This window comes from Pinus tabuliformis, chromosome 4_1 (genome assembly GCF_031772625.1).
Source record: "Pinus tabuliformis cultivar Carrire ecotype Pingquan chromosome 4_1, CPIR1, whole genome shotgun sequence".
NCBI classification, from domain to species: Eukaryota; Viridiplantae; Streptophyta; class Pinopsida; order Pinales; family Pinaceae; genus Pinus; species Pinus tabuliformis.
The window spans coordinates 543,686,196-543,707,463 of NC_142303.1; positions in this window are offsets into that span (position 1 = coordinate 543,686,196).

Below are 21,268 nucleotides of genomic sequence, written 5' to 3' on the forward strand. Positions count from 1 at the left end.
GGAAAGAAAAGTACACCCCCTCCTTAATGCAAGAGAAAATCATCAAGCTCAATGGAAACATCAAAGGTTCTATCATCTGGAATCAAGCTTGGGAGAACAGGGACATCATTCAAAGACATAGATTCTAGGAAATAGGCAGCGGGAACAAGGCTCTTTTCTGGGAGGATTCTTGGCAGCAAAGGCCTGAACTTGATCAATATCACTATCACCAAATCAAGGCTGAAATGCAAAATAGAGGGAAGATCAAAGTCAACCAGTATTGGGGAAAAGTGAAGAAACTGATAGATGGAGAAATTGGATGAAACAAGAGGAATGGACTCCCCATATGAACCCCCAAACCTAGTTGGACTTTTCTTCAGAATTACAAAAAAGACAAATCATCCTTGACTTTGCTGAGGATAAACTCAGCAGGACACTTCATATTAAGAGAAGCCTACAGATACATTGCAAAGCATGATCAACTCCAACTAGATCCGAAGTGGAATGCAATCTAGGATAGGAAGCACTGGCTAAAAATTTATATCTTTCTTTGGTTATTCATGCATAGAAAAGTTTTAATTTGGGACAATCTAAGAAGGAAAGGCTTTATTGGACCTTCGAGATGCCCCCTCTACCAACAAGAAGAAGAAACCCCCAATCATTTGTTAAATGTCTGCCCTTTCACTTCCAATTTATGGAATTGGATTTCTTTGGTCTTCAAAAGATCTGATCAGGACCCCTCATCTATTCAAAATACCATCGTGAACTGGAGAATGGTCTTTTCCCCACATCCTCTGGTTAACCGCGCATGGAATCTAATTCCTGGTCTGATCTGCTGGGCTCTGTGGAAGGAACGCAACGCAAGAATCTTTCGTGGCTTCTCCACCCAGGAGGAATTCATTATCTCAAAGATAAAAAGCGCGCTCCGGGAAACTATGACCTCTCTACCCACTCAGACTGTCAAAGCCCCTCCCACCTTCCTCGAAGTGAGCATTCTCTCAATGTTGGATCTCCTTCAAATCAAGGTCTGCGATGTCACTCCCCTCCCTAAGCATGAAAATAAAAATAATACTTAGCGGCCACCAGAGCAAGGGACCTTCAAGCTCAACTACGATGGGGCAGCCAAAGGGAATCCGAGCCCAACCGGTTTTGGCGGAGTCTTCAAAAACTCTAAAGGAGAGATAATCTAGATTTATGAGGGCAATATAGGTTCAACCACAAACAATGCCGCAGAACTTCATGCCCTGGAACATGGCATCACCATTGCACGCGACCTAAACCTTAGTCCTCTGATAGTTGAAGGAGACTCCACGCTGGCTACCCAAATCAACAAAAAACTTCAGCAAGGCATTGACGTGGACAAAATTTTGGAAAATTAACACCTAAATAAAATAATACATCAGATAAAGCAAGTAATTGACAACATGGCGGGCCTCCACTTTCAAGCAATCAGAAGGAAGGGAAATAAACTCGCGGATAGACTGGCGAATGAGGGTATGACTGGTACCCTATGCTTGAAGTCCCGAGCGTGGCAGGAATTGGAGGAAGGGGAACTTCATCAAAAATGCACAACAATCAATGATGAATACAACAACTCTACCGAACAATAACTGTTTGCGTACCTTTCATCATTACAAGGTCAATTCTCTACTCAGTTGGAAGGACAGGTGGATGGCGTTGGAGTATGGTCTCATCCTTGGATCGCCTAATTCTAGAGCCCACGATGCCACCTCCCCTCTCCCTTGTGTGACCGCCGCCTCTCAGTCACATCCTCTCAGCTCTGTCATTCCTCCACCACCCCTCATAAAATCTTCGCATACTTCCCCTTCCCTCCCCCTCTCCCCCATTCAGGCCTCCCTCCTTCTCCCGGCTTCTATAAATTCACCCCTCCCCCTTCTCCCCCTCATTCAGCTCTCTACCTTTTCCCCTCTCAGTTGGTCCCTTGCTCTTTGGTTCCCCCTACTCTCCAGTTCTTCAACATCTATCATGGCCTCGAGGAATTGCTCCACTACTGGTCCTAGTTCCCGCTGGAACTCCCTAGGCCCACCCCCTACCACTCGCACATAAACATCTACAACGCGCGTAGCTTCATGCTACGTGGTGACTATTAATCTGGAAACTCAACAACGAATTTCAAACTTAGAAGCCCAAGCAAATGCTCTCTGTAGATAGGTCACCAGTGAGGAGGTTGACATCGAATTTACTTGGATTTCGAACCCTAATTTCACCCGGGCACGCGAAAACTTCTACACGCGTTCTATTGAAACATGGTGGCAAATGAAGACCATAATGGGGCTTGCTATGCAAGAACAAGAGGAGTGCACCAAGGTTCTGGAAACAAAGATTGACCGGCTCACAAAAAAGTTTGTAATGTATGTTGAAGCTATCCACCACTGCAGATTCATCACTCGGGATGCTCCGAATTATATTGTCATCAAGAAAAATTCAACCACAAAGGTCCATTCAACTGCTGAAGGATCCCCGAGCATCAAAAAAGAGGACGTTGGGGCCTCCACGAGTCATCGAATCACCACTGTGCAGTATGAGTGAAGCTCTCGGGAGACTCCCATTCATTTGGATGAGGATCGGGTCACCACCAACCAGGAGTGATGTTGTCAGTTTCCTTCCCTGATCTTCTTCCTTGGTGTATGTTTTTCTCCCTCCGCTAAAGGCTTTCTATCGTGAAGGAAAACAAAATCTGTGTGGTCGATCGCGATAAAGCTTCCTTCTCCTCTCTCAGCTTATATACTCTCAATTTTGAGAATGTTGTAAAGAGGGCTCCGCAGTTCCCACTTTTGTACTTAGAACTCACTTTTGTTATGACCAACTCTAGTATTTTGGTTGGGTCTTGTACCGGGTTCTCTTTCCCACACAATGCAAATTTTGTAATCTGTTAGTTTACCAAGTAATATATTGTATCTTATTTACAAAAAAAAAACATATACATTAAATTCAAACACATCAGTTGAAGACAATTTAAAAAGTAATGACAATTTCAATACATAAACACATAAAGTTTAAATAGGATTTAAAAATGCAGGAGTACCTAAAATGGGTGAAGAAGGTCCACTAGATGTAGCATGGTCATCAACAAAGGCAAAAACATTGCCTTTGACACTTTGACTGGTGTCGGAGGCAGGATTATGAGGAGAACGTGAACTCTCAGTGGGCTACGTGATCTGTCATGAGCCTAACCAAGTATAACAAAACCTCTCACACTGCAATAGCCTGCAATTGGGGCACGTATTTAGGATGTCTCAACATCTTACATATAATATATATATAATACATATAAACTAATCCAAGAAAAAATGTTGACAAAAAAACCATTTCTAAACTCAAGTAGAATAATCCAACCTGAAGTCATAAACTTTGGAGTTCATTTATTGATAATTTATCAACTAAAGTATTGAGATCCATGTAAATACAATCAAAAAAAGTGATCACATTTTCCTTCACACTTTTCCTCGTTTCTAAATAATGCATTTTATTCATAGCACATAAATATGTAAGTATATATGTAAAAGATTGAAATAAACTTATTTACAAAACTAATAAAATTTCACGCCAACCAAATACTACAATATACTTTAATTTCTTAATGGTTGATTTAGACACACGACATGTACTAGGTGCAAGCACATGAAAACAATGTTTTTTGTATAACACACTACATAATGAACAATATGGTACAAATTTAAAAAAAAATCCAGATACTTTTATTCACTAGACCAAACATACTTGTCATAATGAATTTAATGTATCTATCAATGATGCATGGTCGAAACATGAACTTATATAGAGTTATGTGTTAAATACTATATATGTGTTATATTTTAAATAATTATGCTAGATGTTAAATATTATAGTTATGCACAATACATGTTACATTATGTTATGTTTTGTTAAGAAATATATATATATTCAAATTAATTTATATATATAGTTATAATATATATATATCTAGTTATATAATTATATTAGGAATTATTTAGTTTTATATATATGAAATGTTATAATTTTATAATAATTAAATATATAAAAAGTTATATTTATAATTATATAGTCATATATTGTCTGGATATCTTCGGCAAAATCACATAATCAATCTTTTGTCGACGCGTTTCGAACCAACCAGTGTGGTTAAACTTGTCCTGACGATGAACCACACTGGTTGGTTCGAAACGCGTCGACAAAAGATTGATTATGTGATTTTGCCGAAGATATCCAGACAATGTTATGGATCACAGAAGTCTAAATTCCTTAATATATAGTCATATAGTTATGAACTATGTTTATATATATATATAAAACTTTGTTATGTTAATTAATTTTATGTTATGTTTTAAATGTTAAATAACAAGTTATGTTATGAACCATTAGTTATAAAACTATATTATGTTATAAACTATATATAATATATAGTTATATGGTGTTATAGTTAAATAATATTTAAATATAATTATGTTATATATATGTTATGTTATAATTATATATAACTAAGTTAAATATTTTGTTATCTATATATATATATATAAAATAATTTTATGTTAGGTTAAGTAATTATAAAATTATGTTATGTTATATTTTATATATATTATATAACTATGTGAGGTCTTAGTTAAATATAGTTATGTTATATGTTATAATTATATATAACTAAGTTTAAAAAAAAATTATATACAGTGAAATGATGTTTTATATATATAACAAAAATTTGGTTTTTAGATTTTTAACTTTAAATATTAATATTTTATTTTTAACACTAGAATCGTACTATATTTGAAAGAACAACTTCAACGAAAATCACATGTAGACAGAGATTTGTCAACGCTTTTCGAACCAACTAATGTGGTTTATCGTCAGGACAAGTTGAAGAAACAGATCCAGCTTAGCATGATAAATAGTCTGAGCAGAGTCTCCAACGGCTAAATTGACTAACGGCTTGTTTTGACCTTAGGACGCAGGTCAATTTATTATTTATTAATTTAATATTATTATTAATTTTATTATTATTATTATTTTTATGGAATATTCCCTCAACCTTTAGTCCCCTCAACACCATTCGCAATTCCCTCCGATCAGTGAAAGATCCCGTTAACCCTAAGGACATGAAGGGTGTCTACTTGATCCCTTGTTCTTGTGGGACCCCCTATATTGGGGAAACAGGACGCTCCATCCATCAAAGGATCTGCGAACATGCGGCCGACCTAAGACATGGGAGATCCAAGTCTTCACCATTAGCTGAGCATGTGGAAAAGACCAAGCATCAGGTGTGCATTGAGGAGGCCAAGGTTGTTGCCAAAGTTGCTCAGTTCCACCATCGTAAATTGAGGGAAGCTATTGAGATTGAGAAGAGGCCGAGCAATCTCAATAGAGATGATGGTTGGAAAATCAGTAGGTGTTGGATTCTATTTCTGCCCCCTCCTTGTTTTTTGTGCTCTTTTTATATATATAGAATTTTTATTATTATTATTATTCTCTTTTTTTTTTTCTTTTTTTTCTTTTTAACATCCTAATATTATAACATATATAATATTAACAATATTTAATAAATAATTTAATTAAATAAATAAATTACCTTTTTAAACTAATCATAGATTAATTTATTTATTTTATCCTAACCTTAAAATATATATATGATTATTAAAAAAAACTAACCATTAACAATTATTATTCTCAACCTAATATTAAGATTAATTTATATATATATATATATATATATAAAATATTAATAATAATTATTAAATAATTTAAATAAATAAATAAATTATCTTTTTAATCTAACCAGTAAAATTATTTTACTTATTAATCCTAACTTTTATCTTAATAACCTAATATTATAACTTTAATAATATATATATATATATATATATATATATATATATATATATATATATATATATATATATATATAATTTAAACAAATAAATAAATTACTTCTTTAACCTACTATTAAAATTATTTTATTTTTTCCATAAATAATAATAATAAAAATAAACTAATCATTAAATTATTATTGAATAAAATACTCGTCACTTAACAACCTAATATTATGATTTTAACTAAAATATATCAATAATAATTATTAAATAATTTGAATAAATAAATAGATTATCTTTTCAAACTAACCATTGAAATTATTAATCCTAACTTTTATCTTAATAACCTAATATTATATATATATATATATATATATATATATATATATATATATATATTAATTTAAATTTAAATTTAAATAAATAAATAAATTCCTTTTTTAAAAACCAACCATTTTTACCTAATTTAACTTATTTCCATAAAAAAATAATAATAATAATATTAAATTAATAAATAATAAGTTGACCTGGGTCCTAAGGTCAAAACTAGCCGTTAGTCAATTTAGCCGTTGGAGACTCTGCTCAGACTATTTATCATGCTAACTCAGACTATTTATCATGCTAAGCTGGATCTGTTTCTTCAACTTGTTCTGACGATGAACCACACTAGTTGGTTCGAAACGCGTCGACAAATGTCTGTCTACATGTGATTTTCTATTCTTTCAAATATTATGGATCACAAAAGCCTCAATTCAACTATCGTACTATATTTATTAATTAAAAAAATATTTAAAATATAAATTAATTAAAAAAAAAAAAAAAATTGTTAAAAAAATATTTAAAATATAAATTAATTTAAATTTAAAACAATAAAATAAAACAAAATTTTTTATTTTATAAGTAGAAGTTCAAAAGAAACTATATTCATCATGTAAATATTAGGCTCCAAATTTACTTATTTATTTGTTAGAGTTGGTTTTTTTTTTTTTTTTTGGGTATATTTTTGGTCAAATTTGTTAGAAATTTAAAATGCATTTTAAATAAGAAAGAAATTAAAAAATTATTTCACAAAATCCCGAAAGAAAAACTTTAAAACCTAAAATAATTAGAAAAAAATATAATTACCATTCAAAATTAGAAAATATGTATTTAATAAACAAAACATTGCAAGTAAGAAACAAATTTAAAACCTAAATTATAGTTTTTTTTTGTGGTTTCTAAGTGTTTTCTAAGTTGTTTTTTGTGGTTTTCATGGATTTTGTATGGTTTTTTTTTTTTTTTCTAAATTAATTGGTTTTCATGGTTTTTGTACATGGGTTTTTTTTTATAATTAATTTTTTTAATTTTACAGAAAAAATAAAATAAGAAAAACAAAATATAGAATACCCACCTTCATTTGAGCCTCTGGGACATTGGCAAGGTGATTGACGAGATTGATTTGAACGCTACATGTTCCAATTGCATTGTCACACTCTTGGTCGATCTCCTAATTTACCTACTATCTATATAAATGGCCCCCGTAGACCATGGAAGTCATATTTATATAATAAAAAAAAGGGCTAGCTCGATCAATGGTTTGTTTTTAACCCTCAATTGAGCTATCATTTTAACACCTGATGAATGGTTTGTTTTTAACCCTCAATTGAGCTATAGTTTTAACATCCAAAGTGCTTGATCAAATGGTTTAAAAAGGCTCGATCGAACAGGCACTAACTACTAAATGTTAATCTAAAGAAAGTTGTAATAATAATATTATTATTATTGGTTATATTATTATTATACTTATAAATAATAAGGCTAATATAATCAATATAGTTATAATATTAATGATAATATTATTAAGAATTATACATATTTTAAAGACCGAAAATGAATAAATAAATTTAAAATGATGATGATGATGATGATGATTAATAAATGTGTTTAAATTATTAGAAGTATTATTATGGGTGAAAGATTGTTATTAATCAATTAATTAATAAATCACTAGAATTACAAGGAAAGGATAAGGAAAGGAAAGGAAGAAGAAAAAGAAGTAAAAGAAATAGTCAAAACAAGAGAGTAAAAGGAAAGTTTATGAGAGAGACCATGGATAATGAGTTTAAAATATCAATCAATAATATGTGCAATAATTATTATTTCAACTTTATGATTATTATTATTATTATTATTATTATTATTATTATTATTAGTAGTAGTATAAGAATAATATTAATATTAATATTATAAATCCTAAATTATAATAATAATTAAAATTCTAATATTAATAATATTAGTGTTAATAATGTTATTTCCTCCCGTTATGGCTTATTTCAATATTTTTTCCTATCATTTCTTTCTTGACATTTTTCTTATAACTTGGTTGAGTTTCTCTTCTCCTTTGCTTATGATTTTTTTTTGCTTCTAATCCCTAATAATAGGTGAAGTGTTTTCCCAAAACATTAGATATTTCTACTCTAAAAAACATAATCATATCCAAAAACTAATTCTACATTAGGAAAATAATTTTTATTATTTAGATTTTTTTACCAAAATTTAGATAATAAGAGAAATAAAGGATTGAGAAAATTTTGAAAATACAATTCCAAGTTTGGAAGATGATTTTTTATTTTTATTAAATTTTTATAAATAATTGATTTTAAATTAAAAATAATATATTTTCAAAATCAAAATAAATTTAAATTTAAAAGCAATTATGGTGTATATGAGTGAAATTTTAGGTGGTCTGCAATGGAGTGAATATCTGTGGTGGATTTCTTTTACTCTGCAATCGATGTTCATAATATTTTGTAGTGGGTGCATGTTGGTAAGATTATGTGAGGGATATTTGTAATATTTTGCATTCGATTTCTTTTACTCTGGATTTTTTTTATTCTACAGTGGATTGAAATATATTAATTGGAGGCTTATATAATGTTATAGTTTTTTTTTATTCCATTGGAAATTTGTTTTATTCAATTACTGAAATTATTATTCATAACCTAGATGCATAAATTCAATTTTTTCTTTTTTTTTTATATATTTTTTTAATTATGAGTACTTTACTATATATGTCAAAATTTCAATTTAGCAAAGGAAGGTCGAGCAAAGTTATTCTAGAAAGATTTTATAACCATTTCGATTTAATAGAAAGAAAAAAAATTAGAGAAGAAAGAGAAATAGAACATAAAATAGAATTAGTTACAATGATTGAGACAAAATTCAAACTATTAGAAAATAAAATATTAGGGTTCAAGAATCGGCTAAAAATAATGGAAGATAGGATACAAGAAATGGAAAAGTAGAAACAATCAATATTGAAAAAATTAACACTTTGAGAAATGAGATCAAAGAGTTAAAAGAAAAACTAAATAAGAGTATGGCCTAGGTAGTACAAATAATAAATTAGACATCAAAGAGGAAATGAACAAGATAATTAAGCTAGATCATGATTGTAATAAAATAGCCTTGAATCTAATAATTGTGAGTATAAAAGATAGGACACCTTAGACATAGTAAAAGAAAAACTAAAAAATAAGTCACAAATTGAAACAACTTATCTCATAGAAGTAAGAAGATTGGGAAAGATACTCGAGCATAAAAATATATTCATTCGTGTTAGAGTAAGTTGTAATGACTATAAATTTTCCATACTTAGTAAATCACCAACCTAAAAGGAACAAGAATATTTATAAATGAAGACTTCATCCTAGCATACCAGGTTGAATTAAGGAAGGAGGTTCAAAAGGTAAAGGAAGTCAAAAAGCAAGGTAAATGGGAAATCATTAGAAATAGGAAAGTTATTATCAGGGATAGAGACCAAAAGCATAGTGGTAAATATGAATTTGGAACACTTCGATCCTCTCTTGGAATCATCGTGGATTTCCATGGCGTAAAAGTCATTTGTTATGTTTGATCTCGAGAGAAATTGATATTATTTTTTTAGTTGAAACTCAAGACCATGATGAGTCTAAGGTCCCTCACATTGATGGATCCATTTTGTGGTTAACTTGGAACAAGAAATCCCCTCGTAAGGGAATGGGAGGAACAGTTCGTTATATAAAAAAATAGTGTCTCTCCTCACAATTGAATTCATAAGATAGACCCCATCAATCAATACATTTGGATCGAAATCTTTGACATTAATGCTAAGAAGATTTATATCGCAAATTGTTATTTTGCACCTATCAAATCTATCTTTTAAAAGGAAAAACAATCTAAATAAGAATTTTTGTTATAATACCTTAGAGTAGGATATTCATAGTCTAAGGAATGAAAGTAATATCCTCTTCTTAGGAGACTTTAATGCTATAATTGAATTTAACCAAGCTATTCTTCTAAGTAATGATTCAAAGCCTAATCCTCCCTAGCTAGATGAGAGCCTTGATTTATCTAATAGATTCAAGAGAAACTCTGATGACCTAACTAAGAATCCATTTGGTACTGAGTTAGTCAAACTTCGTAGTTCTCAAGTCCTTATAATTTGCAATGGTGTAATCAAATGGCCAAACTTCAACCAAATGACTTTTATCCATGGGCTTGGAAGTAGCGTTGTGGATTATGTGATATTTGATATCCATGTTTCTGACCAAATTATAACCTTTGACCTCTTCAATGACCATGAGCCTAACTCTAATCATAGATGTTTATCCTTAACTATGAAAATTTCCATGCAAAGAAAGCTCATGCATGAGAATTGGGAGAGTCAAAGCCACCTATTTCTTGAAAAGATTAAAATGGTTTTCTTCTAAAAAAATTTAAATAACAATTTACACCTCTTAAATTATAAGGATAACATTGAAAAACTCTATCATAATTTTACTACAACTCTATTTGCTACCATTAACAAGTTCTCGAACCACTGCCATATAAAAAGAATACTAGAACTACCAACCTTTAGTATGATAATGATTGCAAAATTGCTAGAAAAGCAATTAAGGATGCTCCTAACGAAACCTTAAAGTTTGATAAGGTAAATATGTACAAGTCTCTTATTAAAAGAAATAAAAGATACTATATAAGTAGAAAGCAAGACTGATTTATCATACCTCTCTAAGTCTGATCCTAGAAAGTTTTGGAGGAAAATTTTAATTCATAAGACTAAAGAAAATAATTTAATTCCCCTAAAGAACTAGAATATTAACCATAAAAACCTCTATGAATCCCCTAACACCATGGAAACCATTTTGAATTCCCCTATAGAGGATGATATATTTTCTTTAGAAGATATTTAATTTGGGTTTAAGAAGCTTACTAATGGGAAATCTAACGACATTGAAGGTTGCCAAGCTGAAATTTTTTAAATGGGATAATCTATTCTCATCCCAAACATACATAAGCTCTTTAATTTAGCAGTGAAGAAAGGATTCCCTAATCCTTGGATGCAGAGACTTATTGTATCTATCTTTAAAAGTGGGGATAAAAGCATTTCTTCTAATTACAAGACCATTATGATTAGCCACATTTTAGCCAAGATGTATAGGTTTATTTTGGAAAAGAAGATTATCCTTTGGCTTGAAAGCCATGTTTAAAGAGATAAAGGCCAAGTTGGGTATAGGAGATATCATTCAACTATGGAACATCTTGTTACTCTTAGGATAATTGCAAAGGAATGACATAATAATAAAAGTGAGCTCTTTTGTTTTTTTCTTAACTTTAGAAAATATTTTGACACCAATCCTAAAACAAAGTTATGGAAGAGGCTAGAAGAGAAAATGGTTCCTATCGAGTAAAGGGTTTTTGCGATAAGGCCATACGATAATTTTATATCCAACCTTAAGACCATTGAGGGTTTGGTTAGACAAAATTAAATGCAATATTGGATTTGAGCAAGGGTGGCCCTTATCCCCTACCCTTTTTGGCATATACATTGATAAGCTAGAAGAATGTTTGGAGGATGCAGGTTGTGTTGGCCCCACGCTCACTAGTATGGTCATAACTCTTCTCCTTTATGTTGACAATATTATTCTTTTGACAAGGATCCATTACAATCTCAGCAAGCAGCTCAGAGTCCTCCAAGATTTTTGCTGCAAGATGGATATGAATTTAAATACTAACAAAACTAAATTCATTACAATTAAATCCAAAAAAATCACCAATGTTACTTTCGTTTATGACAACAATTCCTTGGAGGAAGTTCCTTATTACAAATATATGGGAATTGATATCCATCATAAGCTCAATTGGAATTACAACATTGAGAAAAGGATAAATGAAGGTTGGAAATATTACTATGGGCTTGAAAACAATTGTAAGTTGACATATCTTTGGATTTGGGATAAAAATAACCTCCTCTTTGAGACTCTTGTCACTCCTATTATTTTATATTGATGTGAGGTTTGGGGTTGCAGTATATCCATAGAGTCATGGAGGATTAAATAAATGCAAAAGAATTTTATAACCTATAACCTCAATGTTAAAGAAAATACTCCTTACCTTATCCTCCTGGTTGAAGCAAGTGTTTCCCCCATTGAAAGCATGACTATGACTATGTATCTTATGTATAATAAGAATTTATACAACACGGATGCCAAGAGGTTTCCTAAAATTTCTTCTAACTCTAGCTATAACCCCACCTTTGACTCAAGCGACGGTGGCAAAAGGATGCCCAGTCTTGGCTAAACCATTGGGTAATAAAGGAGGAGATCATCTTGAAGAATTAAAATAATATTAAAAACATTATTACTTCCAAATTTAAGGATAAAGTGTGGGGAAATAAAGAGTTTGATATAGAATTACTGGTGCAGGTTAACCCGAAATGCAATATAAATCAAAGCAGAATACTATAACCTACTTCTACTATCAATTTGCGGAAGCTTAAAGATCGAGTTGAACAATATAACTAGAAGAAGAAGAATCAATCACACAATACACATGAAAATACTTTGGGGAAAGCCTCAGCTAAAAACTCCACACTATTGTATTATCATACAAGTGGAAATACATAGGAATTATACAGAGCCTTAGCTCTCACAGCTAGCCAACTCTCAGTACAATCCTCACATATGCTCATAGGCAATCTTGGCTTCTCTCAAGCCTTCCTCTCTGCCCTCCAAGCTCCTATTTCCTTGCGTTGTTCCTAGTGGATGATCTTCACCTCACCAAGTGGATGATCTCTCTCACACTGTCAGAACTGTGCAATCCTCAAGGAATGTGATGCCTTGACTGCATGCATGAGTTTTCTTTATAGGAAAACATATGCAGCTGATAGTACACTGTCCTTGACATTAATCTCAACTGGGTCTTTCTCAGAATAGACATGCATGAGTTTCTGATGAGGGAATCTTCAGTTAACTAGAGTAGCACTAGTTGAGTGCATGCATGCATCAACTGACTGTTAACTCACCATTAGTTCCTAAAACAGTTTAGAACTAATTTTGACTGGACTTAACTCAGTAAACTGAGTTAACTAATTACAAATCAAATATAACTCAATCTTATCTCCTTAATTTAAGGGATAACTCTTGCATGACTTCAGAAAGACTTCTAACTTGAATTTCTCCAACTAATTAATTCAAAATGAATTAATCAATTATTTCCAAGTAGCTGTTAAGACTAAATTTGATTTTAATTCACAATTTAATTCAAGGACAAATTAAATTGGAATACTCTTGTTGTCGTATTTCAACACTCCCTCTCAACAAGAAATGGATTATCTGCCCCCCACCCGCGATCTTGTCTCTATGGAACTCGAATTTACACTTTGACAATGCCTTTGTCAAAATGTCAACATCTTGCTCCTCTATCTAAATATACTCCAGCAACATGATGCTCCCATCATCAGCAGCTTGCTTTACCTTGTAAAGACAACGAGAACTCACAACTATCTTGTTCTCTAGTCTCGGAACCACATCCCAAACACTATTATGAACTATGGAGTCATACTCCTCCACCATAGCATCAACCCAAATCGGCTGTTGCACTGCTACCTCAAAGGAAGATGGCTCGGTCTCAACACATTCCCCAGCAAGGGACATGTATCCAATGTACCTCTCAGGTAACCTCCTCTATCTGTGCTGAGAAGATGGTGCTCCCACATTCTCTCTCGCATCCTCCAACAATCTGTCAGCTTCTCTTGTGCGCTTCCATCCATCTCTGGAAGACTCTGCTTGAGTGGATGTCTCCACTTCTGTAACCTCTGCATGCGGCTGCTCCACATCAGTCTAAGGCTCCTCCTCCTTAGGAACCAATAATTCCTCCACAACCTATAGTTGGAGCTCCCTCTCAAGGGAAACTCGCATGGCCTTCTGCTCATCAAACTTGAGATCTCTGTGAACCATTGTCCTCCAACTAGTAAGCAAGTACACTCGATAATTGTGAGGTGTATCAGTGTAGCCCACAAGTATCCACAACTCTGTTGTCAGCTCAAGCTTCTTCCATGCATCCTTTGTCACATGACAATATACCTATGAGCCAAAGATCCTAAAGTGACCCACATCTGGTCTCTTACTGGAGAAATCTTCTTCTGGTGTCTTCATCTCAAGTATGCGATGTGGGCTTCTATTCTGCAAATAGACCATTGTGTTGCATGCCTCAGCCCACAAGTGAAGTGGTATGCCTTGGTCATGCAGCATTTCCCGTGCTGCCCCTACAATAGTTTTGTTCTTCCTCTCAGCCACCCCATTCTGTTGTGGGTTATGAGGTGCCATCAACTCTCATTTAATTCGTTCCGCTGCACAGAAGTCCTTAAACTCTTGAGAGACATATTCTCCATCGTTGTCGCTTCCCAAGGCCTTGATATTCTTCCTAACTCTTTCTTGACCAAAGCTTTGAACTCACAAAACTTTGTGAAAGTTTGGTCCTTCTTCTGCATGAAATAAATCCAGCATTTACGAGAATAGTCATCACTGAAAATCACATAATACCTTTTCTTCAATGTGGATGGCATCAAGAATGGTCCACACAAATCAATATGAACTCACTCTATGATAGCCTCTGCTTGACTGTCTCGATCATGAAAGGAAGACTTGGTGTACTTTCCTAAGGTACAACCTTTGCATGTCTCAACTTGCTCAAGTTTACCTTTGGGAAGTCCTGTAGATATCTGCTACATTATCTTCAAATCCCCATGATGTAAATGGCCCAACCACCTGTGCCACAACTCGCCAAAGTCTTGGCTTTGCACCAATTCTGCTTTTGTACTCAATGCTACATAATCATCTACATCTAGTTTATATAGATTCTTCACCCAAATCCCTATCCTCTTGGTCTGACCCGTGGCTATGTGTCTTAGGAACACCTTTCCTTTACTGAAGACAACATTGTAGCCTTTGTCCTCCAACATCGCGACCGATACCAAGTTCTTCTTCAGTCCAGTCACATACATCACATTTTTCAAGATGAGAGGAGCTCCATACTCCCTCCGAAAAGAAATTGTGCCCACTCCTAAAACACTATACCTTCCATCGTCACCCATCTTTAGGCGCATCTTGAGGTCTTTCTCCTCCAAGGCACTAAATAAACTTTTATCACTGGTCATGTTGAATGAGGCTCCACTGTCAAGATACCAGACACAACCCATTATCGATGACACCATGTATGCAATGAGGGTAAAGTCCATTTCGAACTGAGAGGCTAATGCCTCACCTTCTGATCCTTCTGAGGATCCCTTCTTGGACTTCTTCGATGAGAAATTAGTTTCATAATGTCCCATATCGTGACAATTAAAGCATCTTACTTTAGACATGTCACCCTTCTTCCCTCCATGAGAATAATTTGATTTGGAATGGGAAGCCTTCCCCTTCTCTTTCCTTGCCTTACTTGCTAAGGCCATTTTTTCTTCATCATCATTCTTGGATGAAGAACCATCTCATGTGATCCTCCTGATCTCCTCCTGCATAAGATCCGACCACAGTCGTTCCCAATCCGGCAATTTCTCCCTTCCATTCATAGAGTCATGGTAGTTATTCCAACTCTTTGGAAGGCCAAGGAGAGTGAGGCTCACCATATCATCATCGGTAGTAGTTATTCCTACACTGCCAAGCTCATCTCTGCAGGTGGTGAGCTTATTCAGATATGTGGAAATAGTATCGCCCTTCTCCATCTTGATTCTTCGAAGCTTATCCTTGAGCACCAATTTCCTCTGGTCACTACTGTTCTGGTAGAGGTCCTTCAATGTCTTCCACATTGAAAATGGAGTATCCTTCCCATGGAGACTCGAGACAATATGGTCTCGAACTCCCTCAAGGATGATCTATCTCGCCTTCACCACACACTTCTTCCACTCAGCCAACTCTTGTGCATTAGTTGAAGTTGGCTTTGGGATTTATTGATCAATGAATTCCTTCAAGCCATTGTCTTCTAATACAACCTCCATTCTATCTTTCCATGCTATGTAATTCGAGCTACCTTCCAAGGCATACTCGAGTCTCAAGCCATAGAATGCCATTGGCCAACCTTGAAGTATGATATGAATTCGATTTGCACCTACAACCCTGAACTTCAAACTTCGAATTCTCTTCTCAGTATATTGTTCACAGCTCCAATACCATGTAGAATTACTGGTGCAGGTTAACCTGATAATGCAATATAAATCAAAGCAGAATACTATAACCTACTTCTACTATCAATTTGTAGAAGCTTAAAGATCGAGTTGAACAATATAACTAGAAGAAGAAGAATCAATCACACAATACACATGAGAATACTTTGGGGAAAGCCTCGGCTAAAAGCCCCACACTATTGTATTATCATACAGGTGGAAATACATAGGAATTATACAAAGCCATAGCTCTCACAGCTAGCCAGCTCTCAGTATAATCCTCACAGATGGTCACAGGCAATCTTGGCTTCTCTCAAGCCTTCCTCTTTGCCCTCCAAGCTCCTATTTCCTTGCGTTGTTCCTAGTGGATTATCTTCACCTCACCAAGTGGATGATCTCTCTCATAGACTGCCAGAACTGCACAATCCTCAAGGAATGTGATGCCTTGACTGCATGCATGAGTTTTCTTTATAGGAAAACATATGCAACTGATAGTACACTGTCCTTGAAATTAATCTCAACTGGGTCTTTCTCAGAATAGACATGCATGAGTTTCTGATGAGGGAATCTTCAATTAACTAGAGTAGCACTAGTTGAGTGCATGCATGCATTAACTAACTGTTAACTCACCAATAGTTCCTCAAACAGTTTGGAACTAATTTAACTGGACTTAATTTAGTAAACTGAGTTAACTAATTACAACTCAAATATAACTCAATCTTATCTCCTTAATTTAAGGGATAACTCTTGCATGACTTTAGAAAGACTTCTAACTTGAATTTCTCCAACTAATTAATTCAAAATGAGTTAATCAATTATTTCCAAGTAGCTGTTAAGACTAAATTTGATTTTAATTCACAATTTAATTCAAGGACAAACTAAATTGGAATATTCTTGTTGCCATATTTCAACATTTGAGGGGGGAAAGGAAACTACAATATTATAAGGAAGTGATTAACCTCAATCTTGAAAATCAAAATTATCTCTTTGTCTTGAGTAGTGTTAAGAGTAAATTGAACATTGCGAAGATTAGAACTAATTGTCATGAGCTTCATAGTGAAACTAGGCATTGGTCAATTCCTAAAACACCATGGGATTGAAGAGTTTGTCACCTGTGCAGTCCTAGGAGGTTTGAAGATAAAAATCACTCTCTCTTAGATTGTCCATCTTATACTCACATTCAATCTAATTTTCCAAATATCTATCACACTACCAACCTTATTGACCTTTTTAACTCAACAAAACTATGGTGATCTAGGAGTGCTTCTCTCACTTATTTTTTAGCATAGAAATAAAATGTTAAAGAGTTCTATTTAATCTCTTGCCTTCTTAAGGCCTGGTAGGCAATATAGGTCTTAATGGGCGTTAATCATCATCATCATCATGAATTTAAAATGACAATTCAAATTTAAAGTTACTTAGCATCGAATAGGAATTTAAATTAGAGGTACTTTTTTTTCACTCGAGTGAATTTAAATATAAAGGTGCAATTTAGTTTTAAGAAGAGGAAATTTAAAATGGAGAACCTCACTATTCTGGCGCCCTATGAAAATAACATACATGCAACTCTCCAAGAAGCTTATCATTGTTCTCTATGAAATTGTTGTAATCATGGTTTGGTTAATTTATTTTAAAGTATATAATCATATTTTACATATATAATAATTTATATTATTATTTTTGTTAAGAATATGAGTAAAGAAAGATAAATAAAATACAAGTAAATACATCCAAAACAACAACAACAACAACAACAAAATTTTATTGTGAAAAAGTCAACCATAAAGATCTTTGATTATCCTTTGATTAAATCTAACCAAGCTAACTGCCTGGTGAGCTCAATGATTGTTCACTTCTAACATATTACAAGGGAATATTTTAATCTTATTTATAAGCTTCATTACATGCAATACTATGGGAAACATATCATGGGCCACAAAAAACCATGAGCCTCAAAATCTTCGACTCATTTTTGTGTCACATTAACCTAACAACCCCCCTTAAAACTTGACTTGGGAAAATTGTCCTTATCCAACCCAATTCAAAGCTTATCACCACAGCATCCATAAATCCCACATGCCCCTTATCACTCCAAACTTTACCAATGGTACACACGCCTAACTATGTCTATGCCCATTTACATGTAATTTAAATATTTCAATATCCAAAGATTTTTATTTTTTAATTATTGTTGTTATTGCCTCTAAAACTATGGGAATAGCAATTGTTTCTTTGACTAGCACCTCTTCCACCTTGTGTTGTACAACTTCATCTTGCAATTTTAGCTTGCAAATCCTTGGGTTTTAGGTTTGCATCGAGGGACATTAATGGAAATTTCAGCCTAAAAGTGCCCATGAAATTTCTATCATAATATGTAAACCAATGAAAATCCTTTAAATTAAAAAAGAGGTACATGTAAATATTTTGGAGGGAAAAGAAGAAAAATTACTTTTCTTAATTATATTTTTGGCTTATCACCTTATAGGTTTACTCAAATTTCAAGTGTAAAAACTCGTTAGATGCAGAATCAAATTCCACATCCAACAAGTACTCATTATGTATGCTTTTGAGAAGATCCATACTGATAAAAAAAATGAAGATGCATTAAAAAATGTGTTGAACATACTTTTTTAATGTATATTCAATTTTTATCAATGTGGGTCTTCTCAAAAGTATGCATAATGGGTATTCATTGGATGTGGAATCTAATTCTGCATCCAACGAGTGTCTAAACTTGATATTTGAGTAATTCTCTAAGGAGATAAGCCAAAAATACAATTAAAATAAAATAGTTTTCTTCTTTTCCCTCCAAAATTCACAACTCTTATTTTATTATTTTAACTATTATTTTATTATTTTTCCTTAGGAGGCCACTTTTAGGATAAAATTTCCTCTAATGATAGATTTAGCTTCATGCTTGCAACTCCATGCTTCATTATTACTAAATGCATCAAATTGATCCCTTCTGAACCAACCTATTGACACACCAATGGATATATCCAAACTCAATTTACATTCCACCTTATTGTGTTCATGATTGTCTCATATAATATCTAATCCGGATCTAATACTAGGTGTTAAGAATATATATTATCACAAAGAAATAAAATAATGTTGGAATAAGAAAAACATTACCCTAGCTTTTTGCCAACTTCCCTACGAGCTAACATTGTCTTTGGAATGCATGTCGCCATGGTTGACAATGTAGGAGGGAGTGAAGTTACCTACTATATAAAAGTTACTATAGGGGGTCATCGCCTCAGTAAATTATCTAATCCTCGCCCTGATGAGGTTACAAAAAATCCAAGCTCGGATCAATAGCATGGATCCTCAAGGTAAGCTTCAACCAGTTGGAGACCTCTAGGAAGATGCCTTCCAAAATCAAACACAGATCCAAAGTTTGAGGTGCATTCCAATCGAATTGGGGAGTGCATTCAATACATGATAGATCATGCTTTAATTGAAAAATTCCTAGGCATTTAGCCCTTGGAAAAGCCTTCACCTATTGGATTTAATACAAGTGGAATCCAAAGGGATAGATCAAATTGCATTTTTGGTAAAAATGAATTTTCACCATTATCTTTTCCAATGTGGAAGATCGCATGAGGGTTTTTGAAAATGGCCCATACTTCTTCAACTCTGTAGGATTATATCTTAGGTTTTGGACATGGAGATTTGTTCCAGACAATGAATATTTTATGGAAACTCGAGTTTGGATTTACATATACTCCTTCCCTTGAGAATTCTAGGATGAAAAAATATTAGTAGGAATTGGAAATACTCTAGGTCATTTTTTCAAAGTCTAGGAAGTCACTGAACAAGAAAGATACATATCTTATGCTCACATATGTGTATATATGAATATCTCAAAGCCCCTTCCTAAGTCGATTGATATCTACTATCAAGACAATTGATAGCTATAGATCAGGATGGCTTCTTTAGACCAATTATTCATTGTCGTGTATCCAAGCCTCCCCTCCCATGGACACGCTCTCGCAAAAACCATGTTACCAGCAACAACTTTGAACTTCTTGCAAATATCAAATCCCCAACTCGTCCTCTGAACTCCTACGCACCCCCCAACCCCAAGAGATAGACATGATTGATACTGGAAACCCCAAAGAATCCTCTAAAGTTCCTTCTGTTAACTCCTCACAACTGCTGAATCTGAATCTACAGGAACTCTCAAAGAAAGATTCTATGTTTCTGCACAATAATGAGGGAACTAAAGAACTATATTTGGATGCTCTCGACCTCCCATTAATTTCTAAGGCATGGAAAGATAAGGACACAAACTCGCTCCTAAAGCATCAAGTCAGAATAATAAGCAAAGTCATTCTCAAATCAATGCAACAAGCCCAAAAAGCATTAATAGGACAAACCAATTACAATCCTTTAGGGTTCATTTCCATCCTATGAAGGAGACTACAAAGCAACACAAGGATGAGAATTAAATATGTCGTAATAGCAATCACAAAATTTTGGAAGAACTAGATGACATTATTTTCACCTCAGGTAGAATAAAGTTAATCTCAAAGGTTTAACCATCCACCAACTCATCTCCTTCATGAAGATAATATCATAGAATAATAGAGGCTTCAATTTCAAGGTCAAGAAAATGATTCTCAAATGTAAGGGGCTCATTGAACATCCAACCTTCTTGATGATTCATGAAACTAAAACTTCCTATGAAGTTGTATGCAAGTTGATATATAAATGGGGTCGAAGATTCCAATAAGTATCCCTTGACACCCAATTTCAATCCAAAGGTCTCACTATCATATGGAAATCTCAAGAGGTATCCATATTTAACATGTTTGCCTCTTTCAGAATTCTCACTATACAATTTTAGCTCATAGGATCGTCAAAAACTCGTTTTCTTTCAAACATCTACAACCCTCCATTACCTAGAGACAAGGTGCATTTTCTTAAATGCATTAAGAAACACCGTCTTCACATCTCCCCAATATTTTGGATCTTGGGGGGGGGTCTCAATTTGATAAATTAT